General features: G+C 32.8%; 1 pseudogene across 1 annotated transcript; it reads left to right on the forward strand.

Moving 5' to 3' along the window:
* The first annotated feature begins 1,914 nt into the window (after nucleotides 1-1,914).
* Nucleotides 1,915-6,850, forward strand: LOC308429260 (olfactory receptor 4C15-like; annotated as a pseudogene). Its single transcript has 2 exons — nucleotides 1,915-2,828; nucleotides 6,770-6,850. The product of its transcript is annotated as an olfactory receptor 4C15-like (transcript).
* Nucleotides 6,851-9,165: the final 2,315 nt, after the last annotated feature.

A 9,165-nucleotide genomic window follows, 5' to 3' on the forward strand; every position in this document is an offset into this window, starting at 1 on the left:
CCTTCCTGTTCATAGTATATGTGTATACTGAGCTTATATTATTGATAGTGGTAAAAACACAGACATAAAACACATGGAAGTAGATAATGGTTGTTTTGAAGTATTAGACAACACTTTTTTTTCTTTCATGTGTTTTGATTTTTTTGATAGTTCATATACATGTAAAAGTTTATACACTCTACATGGCAGTCATTAAAACCACCTTGTTTTTCCTCTTCCTAAAAGCACTTTTGCTGCAGTATGAGCAAATATTTTAAAAATGTATATTTATGTACATATATGATTTATATACTAAATTTATATTTTATAACATATGTACTGTATATACAGGAGAAGGTATAGACATTTTGCAAGCTATGCAAGCCATCCATTCTTGAGAAAAACTGATCTCAACTATAGACAATTTATCTGAATGATTCATAAAAAGTTTTCAGTATACAAGGAAGCTGGACTTTCCAAAACATGAATTGTAATTAGAACTGTAGTGACATGTCATCAAGAGCAGTGTTTTAACATTTTCAAAATTGAGCCTGCCTCATAGACTTAACAGGTAAGCTATTTACAAATATCTCTAATATACTAAATTCATACATATTTCAAACCATGTAAGTCACAGAATTATACTTCCTAAAACAAGGTATCATATCATAAGTTACTAAAAAGTGTCAAGATTCCGTATTATAGAATAACTGCTGTTTTTTTTTTCATCATATGCTTAATTGGATGCAGCCAAATTATGCAGAGGTACTTGGTCAATGACTTCCAAATTTTATGTTTAATATTATACATGTTCAAAATGCATAATGATCATCTCCAACTCTTCAGACTCCTACAGAGGCCTCTATCACATCCTTCTAACTTCATGACCTTTTATGATTTTAAAATAGTTATTTATTTAGTAATAGTTTTTGTTAATTATTTGAGTTATCAAGGCAACAGATATTATTGTTATTGAGCTATGGTCACATTTTAAAATGCTTAAAGTTAATACTATAATGGATATTTAATGATCATGTATAGAACTAAAACTTCCCAAATAGGTTTCTCTATTGTGTTTATTTCTGTATCATTTTATTTGGACTAATCTAGTTTAGATTTTAATTCATTCCAGACATTAAAGATAATTTGAAATATGTCCAGGACTTTCATGTGCATCCTAAATTACATCCTGCCACTTCAACAATTGGTATAACAGAATATTTGGATGGGTACTGGCAGACATAATAAATCAATTGTGGTCTTTCTGTCTATACGTAGGATATAAGTTTTAGGATGCCTTTTTACACTTCTTACTATGAAACTACTGGGGAGTAAGAAAAGCTTACACTTAAGAGATGAACTGTTAATTGGCTCTGTGGTGCAAATGATGGTGCATTTGATAGCACATTGGATTGCTAGTGAAGAGAAAAACCTGTTTCTTTATATCAAGCAGGTTAATTTCATCTCATAATACAAATGAGGCTATTTTTTATTATTTTGTAATTTATCTCTTCAATTCTACCTGATGATTAGCTGTGTCTTTTATTGATCTTCCTAATTTTTATTCTAAATATCAATGGAATTAAGTAATATAAGCTTGTATATGAGTGCAGATGCCTGTTGAAAGTACTGTAAACATGCTTGAGGTATTTTTTTCTAATAATTACAGATTTAAATGATGACAGTTTTGGTAAGAGGAAAATCTCAGTTGTAAGATATTTGCTGTCAAAACTAGCCACATATGCTAAAATGCAAGAACTATCCCAGTAGAGAGAAAAGTTATTCCTGCTAATTGTTCTGTGCCCTCTACATGGAGACTATAGCACCTGCACATGGACAAACACATTTGCCCCAAAGAACAAAAAGTACTCACATACCTACATAAATGACTAAGTACCTATATAAATAAAAATTGTTAAACTTGTGTTTAGTATTATGCCAAACCAAACTATTGTAACTGAGTTAATCCTTCTGGGACTTTCAGAGAACCCAAAAGTTCAGAAAATAATATTTTTTGTATTTTCTTTTGTCTACATGGCAACAATTGGAGGCAATATAATAATTGCAGTGACCATCCTCTGCAACTCTGCACTGCTTGGATCACCCATGTATTTCTTCTTGGCATTTCTGTCTTTCCTGGATGCATGCATTACCTCAGTCATAACACCAAAGATGATTGTTGATTCTGTCAATGACAGCAAAACTATTTCCTTTGAAGGCTGTATAGCACAGATCTTTGCTGAACATTTCTTGCTGCAGTGGAAGTGATTGTCCTAATATCTATTGCCTCTGACCAATATGTTGCCATTTGAAAGCCATTTCATTATTCTTCCCTAATGAACCTCAGGCTCTGTGGCATTCTAGTGGGAATAACATGGATGGGGGTTTCATGCATTCTATCATACAAATTATCTTCACTTGCAGCTACCCTTTTGTGGACCCAATATTATTGATCACTTTATGTGTGACTTATTCCCATTACAGGTTTTAGCATGTACTAACACTTATTTTTATGGCCTCTAGTGTTTTCCAAGAGTGGGTCTATCTGCATAATAATATTTTCTATGTTATTATTCTCCTATGGTGTCATTTTGTTCTCTTTAAGAAGCCACAGTTCTGAGGGTCAATGGAAAGCTCTCTCCACTTGTGGATCCCACATTACTGTTGTGGTTTCATTCTTTGTCCCTTGCATATTTATATATGCACGATCTATATCAGCATCATCTTTTGAGAAAAAGGTGGCTGTATTTGATGGTATCATGACTCCATTGCTCAATCCTATAATTTACACTTTCAGAAATAAAGAAATAAAAAATGACATTAGAAAAATGTGGAACAAATTTAGAATGGTCTCTAATTTTCAAATAAATTTTAAAATTTTATAGTAAGATCTTAATGAATACTATTAAATCTTAAAAAAACCAAGCTCTGACAAACATATATTTGTATACTTTTATGCAAAAATGCTTAAAATTTGTACATTTATCTTTGTTTTTAAAATAAAATTGTTCAACTAAAAATTATGTTCCCAAATTTAATGTACAGAATAAAGAAGTTAATATTTACTTCAGCAAGAAATTTATGATTTGTTCATTATACAGGAAAAACAGACCAGACACCATTTTTATATAGAGAGAGCACCACTATTGTAGAGTAAATATGTCTTTACTTTAATATTTAATAATTGCACTATGATTTAACAGTTTAATTGTGAAAGCTTGAATGAGATGTGCACTCTAAGTGTTTTGCATTTGTAAACTTGTCTTCTCTAGTGGATGTTTCCAGAGAATTAGTAAAGATTGACTTGATGAAGTCACTGGGATGGTTTTTGAGGTTTCAGAAAACTTTATAAATTTGAAGTCAGCTCTCTCTGCTTCATGTTTGCAATATGTTCTCTCAGCTGTAGAAGCTCTCTGCTACTTGCTACCTCTGTTCTTTCATCATTGACTAACTCTCAGTAAAATATGTCCCAAAAACTTTCTCTTTTCTTTAAGTTTCTTTGGTCATGATGTTTGATCATAGCAATATAATGTAACTAATATGTCACATGTAAATCTATACTAGTTATTTTTTTCTATTGTAACTCAAATAAAACTTCACAAGCAAGCTACATACTAGAATGTGTACATATAGCATTATACTTTTTAATTTTTTTAAATTTACTATGTGTTCAAATAAAGAAAATAAATACATCAAATTTATGCTAAGTGAAAATGTGCTTGTGATACATATCCAAATAATGTTTACACAAATATATGAACAGTATGAACATTAAGAAATTTTTATGGAAAAAGTATTTTTTATTTGAAGAACTTTATTTAAAAAAAACAAAGATAAATGTACAAATTTTAAGCATTTTTGAATAAAAGTAAAAGAATACATTTTTGTCATAGCTTGGCTTTTTTTTTAATAAGGTTTGATAGTGTGCATTAAGATCTTACTAGTTACAATGAGCATATAGTACATGTAAAACAGGATGAAACCTGGAATTAGTCAAGGTATTATTGGTGTGCAGGGAGTAAACATAATGTTTTTTTCTTTTCTTTTTTTACCTTTTTTTTCATGAATTTCACACAGTCTGTGAGTTGTTTCTGGGGTGTTCAGAGCTTTCTGGGGTTAGTATCCAATTATCAGAGACTGCATATTATGTATGTTCTTTTGTGACTAGGTTATCTTGCTCAGGATGATATTCTATAGATGCATCCATTTTCTTAAGAATTTCATAAGGTCATTGTTTCTGATAGCTGAGTAGTACTCCATTGTGTAAATGTACCACAATTTTTGTATCTATTCATCTACTGAAGGATATCTGGGTTGTTTCCAGCTTCTGGCTAATATAAATAGAGCTGCTATAAACATTGTGGTGCATGTGTTTTTGTTGTATGTTGGAGCGTCTCTGGGGTAAATGCCCAGAAGTGGAAGAACTGGGTCTTCAGGTATTACTATGTCCAATAATCTGAGGAACTGAGAGACTGATTTCCAGAGAGGATTTACCAGTTTACAACCTGACCAACAGTGGAGAAGTGTTCCTCTTTCTCTACATCCTCGCCAGCATCTGCTGTCATCTGAATTTTTGATCTGGGCCAATCTTACTGGTGTGAGGTGGAATGTCAAAGTTGTTTTGATTTCCATTTTCCTGATGACTAATGATGTAGAGCACTTCCTCACATGCTTCTCAGCCATTAGATATCCCTCAATTGAGAATGTTTTTTTTTATCTCTGTACCCCATTTTTTTAATAGGGTTGTTTGATTCTCTGGTGTCTAGCATTTTGAATTCTTTGTATACCTTGGATATTAGGCCGCTATCTGATGTGGAGTTGATAAATATCTTTCCCCATTCTGTTGCTGCCGTTTTGTTTTCTTGACAATGTCCTTAGCCTTACATGTACTTTGCAATCTCATTATGTCCCATTTGTCAATTTTTGACCTTAGAGCATGAACCATTGGTGTTCTATACAGTGTATTTTCTCCTGTGCCTATGTGTTCTAAGTTTTTCCCTACTTTCTCATCTAATAGTTTCAGTGTATCTGGTTCAATGTGGAGATCTTTGATCCACTTACACTTGAGCTTTGTACAAGGAGATAAGAAAGGGTCTATTTTCATTCTTCTGCATGTTGTGTGCCATTTGAACCAACACCATTGGTTGAATAGGCTGTCCTATTAACATTGAATGTTTTCAACTCCTTTCTCAAAAATAAGGTGACCATATATGTGAGGGCTCATTTCTGGATCTTCTATTCTATTTCATTGATCCAAGTGCCTATTTCTGTACCAGTATCATGCAGTTTTTGGCACAATTACCTTGTAATGTAGCATGAGGACAGGGATAGTGATTCCAGCAGATGTTTTCTTGTTGTTGAGGATGAAGTTCGCTATTCTAGGTATTTTTTTATTCCATATGAAATTACACATTGCTCTTTCCAACTCAATGAAGAATTGGGTGATATTTTGATGGGGATTGCATTGAATCTGTAGATTGCTTTTGGTAAAATGGCCATTTTTACAATGTTGATTCTTCCAAACCATGAGCATGGGAAATCTTTCCATTTTCTGAGATCTTCCTTGATTTCCTCTTTTGAGGTTTGAAATTCTTGTCTTACAGGTACTTCACTTGCTTAGTTAGAGTCACACCAAGGTATTTCATAATTTTGAGACTATTGTGAAGGGTATCTTTTCCCTAATTTCTTATTTTATATTTCTGACCTTTGAGTAGAAGAAGGCTACTGATTTGTTTGAGTCAATTTTTTTATCCAGACATTTTGTTGAAGTTTTTTATCACCTGTAGGAGTTCTCTCTTATAATTTGTGGGGTCGCTTAAGTATACTATCTTGTCATCTGCAAATAGTGATGATTTACTTCTTCCTTTCCAATTGGTATCCCTTTGATTTCCTTTTGCTGTCTAATTGCTCCAGCCAGTATTCCACTACTATGTTGAATACATAGAGATAGAGTGGGCAGCCTTTGTGAGTCTCTGATTTTAGTGGGATTGCTTCAAGTTCCCCACCTATAAGTTTAATGTTGGCTGTTGGTTTGTTGTATATTGCTTTTGTTATGTTTAGGTATGGACATTGGATTTCTTTTCTTTCCAAGACTTTTAACATGAAGGGGTGTTGAATTTTTTCAATTGCCTTCTCAGCATCTAGTGAGATTACCATGTGATTTTTTTCAGTTTTTTTGAGTTTGTTAATATGGTGGATTACATTCATAAATTTAGCCATATTAAACCATCTCTGCATCCCAGGGATTAATTAAATTGATCATGGTGAATGATCATTTTGATGTGTTCTCGTTGTCTACTCCTCTTGGTATATCTGTTTGTTTTTGTTTTAGAGCTTTCAGTTGTGCTGTCAAGTTGCTGATTTATGCTCTCTCCAGTTTCTTTTTGGAAGTGCTCAGAGTGCTCTCTCTCTCTCTCTCTCTCTCTCTCACACACACACACACACACACACACACTATATATATATATATATATATATATATATATATATATATATATATATATATATATATATATATATATATATATATATATAGCTAAAGTTGAAAAGTCACTAGGATGTTAAGGTCTTAGTCTCTAGAATGAAACGTACCACTCTTGTTTTGCTAAACAGTCTCCTTTTCAAACTGCTTTCTAAATACTCATAAGACCTGCATAAGAATGAGCCTATGAGTAATCCATTTTGAGACCTCATTTTTTTCTAAGAAACCATTGATAGTTAATAGTTGTTTGAGGGGTGTGTCACTTTCTTCATGATTGTGGTCACTGTGAAATTTTTTACTTACACTCAGGTGAGAACCTCTTTAGACTCATTGAGTTACTCTAAATATGTGGAGAAAAGCGGTGGGACGGGAAAGTTAGAAGATGAATGAGAATATTGTAGACAATTGAATGTAATTCATTATATGAAACTGTTAAACATTAAAAAATAAAGTAAATAAAGTTTTATTACAAATTTAAGAATATTAAAAAATCAGAATGTAAAAGAATTTGCTATATCTTCTTTCATTAAGATGTATTACTACTTCTCAGAGTAAGAGAACTAGGCTTACAGTATAAGCACATTAGGCAAAGTATTGTCATTAAAGTGATACCTTAGATCCTTCTTAGATTGTACTAGAATAAGAAATGTGAATTGGTATTTTGCTAAAAAGTCTGGTCTTTGATTTTAATGAGGTTGTGAAATGACCCAACAGTAACTTAACCATAGGCAAGCTAAGCTAATCACATTGTATCTATTAACAATGCCAATTAATAATTCATATTGTTTAAAAGAAAATAATAAACTGAATTTGAATATAAATTAAAAGATATCAAAGCATGTAGTTTGGCTTCTACTTATACTATAATGTTTGTCTCTGTAGGTCTAGATGTCTTACAATGCTACATAGGAGGCTACATCTCACAAGGAATAGTTTCACATATTTTTAGCAAATATTTTTCAATGAAGATTTTATGAAGCACAGTGTTAACAAAAACATTCTTTTTATGTAACTAAAATTGTTTTTATTTTAATTAATAATAACATAAATCATATAAACACTGTACAGAAGTAGCATGTGAGCTGACCTAGCCTGGTATGAAATACATGCAACATCAATGTCCAGTTTCACTTCTCCAAAGCCTTCATGCAGTGTTTTCTAGTTGATGTTTCCTCATGTTCCCAGTACTACCTCAAAACCTCATGTTATGGGGGATATTAGGCCTCTAGGTTACCTCTGCAGTCAACTGAAAACTGCTCATTTGATCATATGAATATTGCCAATCATGGATTTAAATCACTACATTCCTGCCATTTACAAATGTGGAGGACATACTATGTGTTTCCATTTAATGAAAAGCAGCTTAGTCCACAGAAATTACAGTGTGACTACCTAGTCAATGAGTATTAGCACATGGAACAAGTCTTGTAGGCAGAACATAGACAGGCAGCAGCAAGTATTATTTTGCTCAATAAATTTTCTCAGTAACTGTCATTTAATAAGTGACTTGGTAGGAAGCACAAAAACTTAATAAAGTATTGTCTTTCTATAGGTAACAAAATAAAATTTGATGCCATCAGTAGTTACTCCAAGTGTTCTGAACGCTACAGCCTTAAATATGAGATACTAGAAGCTGTAGCTAACACTATAAATTATTAAAAACCCTTAGTTATTATATATAACTTCCCAAAGGAGTATAAACTGCAATATAATATTTATTGACTACAATATTGACTGACAGGTATAATCTGTTCAGTACTCATCATGAGATATGAATTCCTGTTTCAGTGTTTATGCAGATTGATGTCTTACTCACAGGGTTGCTATGGGATTGTAATAGTCTACGTATGTGCCCGTAGAGTGTTTGGCACACAATATGTTCTCACATATATCACTATTATTTCTATTACTATTATGTGAAGAAATCTATCACCTAGAAAAGAAAGTTAACACCCCAGGAGAGTTAGTATTTTACTTGGGGATACACCGCAAGTAGGATACAACCACATCCATTACTTGGTAAAGTATCCCACAGCCACCATTCCATACATGTGGATATAACCAAGTCCATTAAGTGATACAATCCACTTTAAAGATCATAGATTTGGTGTCTATATCTGAACCATCTGTTGTTATGACCTTCGGCCTAAAGCCAAAAAATTACAATAGGATACAAATTGAAGAAAATCATGTTAAAAACACAATGTACACCGCAATCAGGTAACAAAAGGAATTTTCTTGAACCACTTCTAATAAATGAATTACTACTGTGATCAAGGACAACCGATCTTGGTAGAGTTTGTAAAGGTTTGTTGTTGTTGTGGTTGTTTTGGTTTGTTTTTTGTTTTTTGGGGAGTTTTGTTGTTGTTGTTGTTGTTGTTGTTTACATTACTTCTTCAAAGCACACTTTCATTCTTTTTCTTTATCTACACAGAAGCACTCTAAATTCTACTGCAAAGCTTTACCCTTTAAGTAAAAAATTCTTTAGAAAATGTACTTGCCCAAAAAGACAAAAAAAAAAAAAGAAAGAAAGAAAAAGAAATGGAAACCAGAACAAAATCACTGTCTCAGTACTGCACAGACCTCTGATTGGTCCAGTGGAGCAGGAGCTCTGCCATAGGGACTCCCCAGAATCAATAAGGGAGGGGCCTGCACTTTTCTTGCAGTCTGCCCAGACCTCTCTGTGCCCTGGCCACTCACAGGGC

The sequence above is a fragment of the Micromys minutus genome, assembly GCF_963924665.1.
Source record: "Micromys minutus genome assembly, chromosome: 13".
NCBI classification, from domain to species: Eukaryota; Metazoa; Chordata; class Mammalia; order Rodentia; family Muridae; genus Micromys; species Micromys minutus.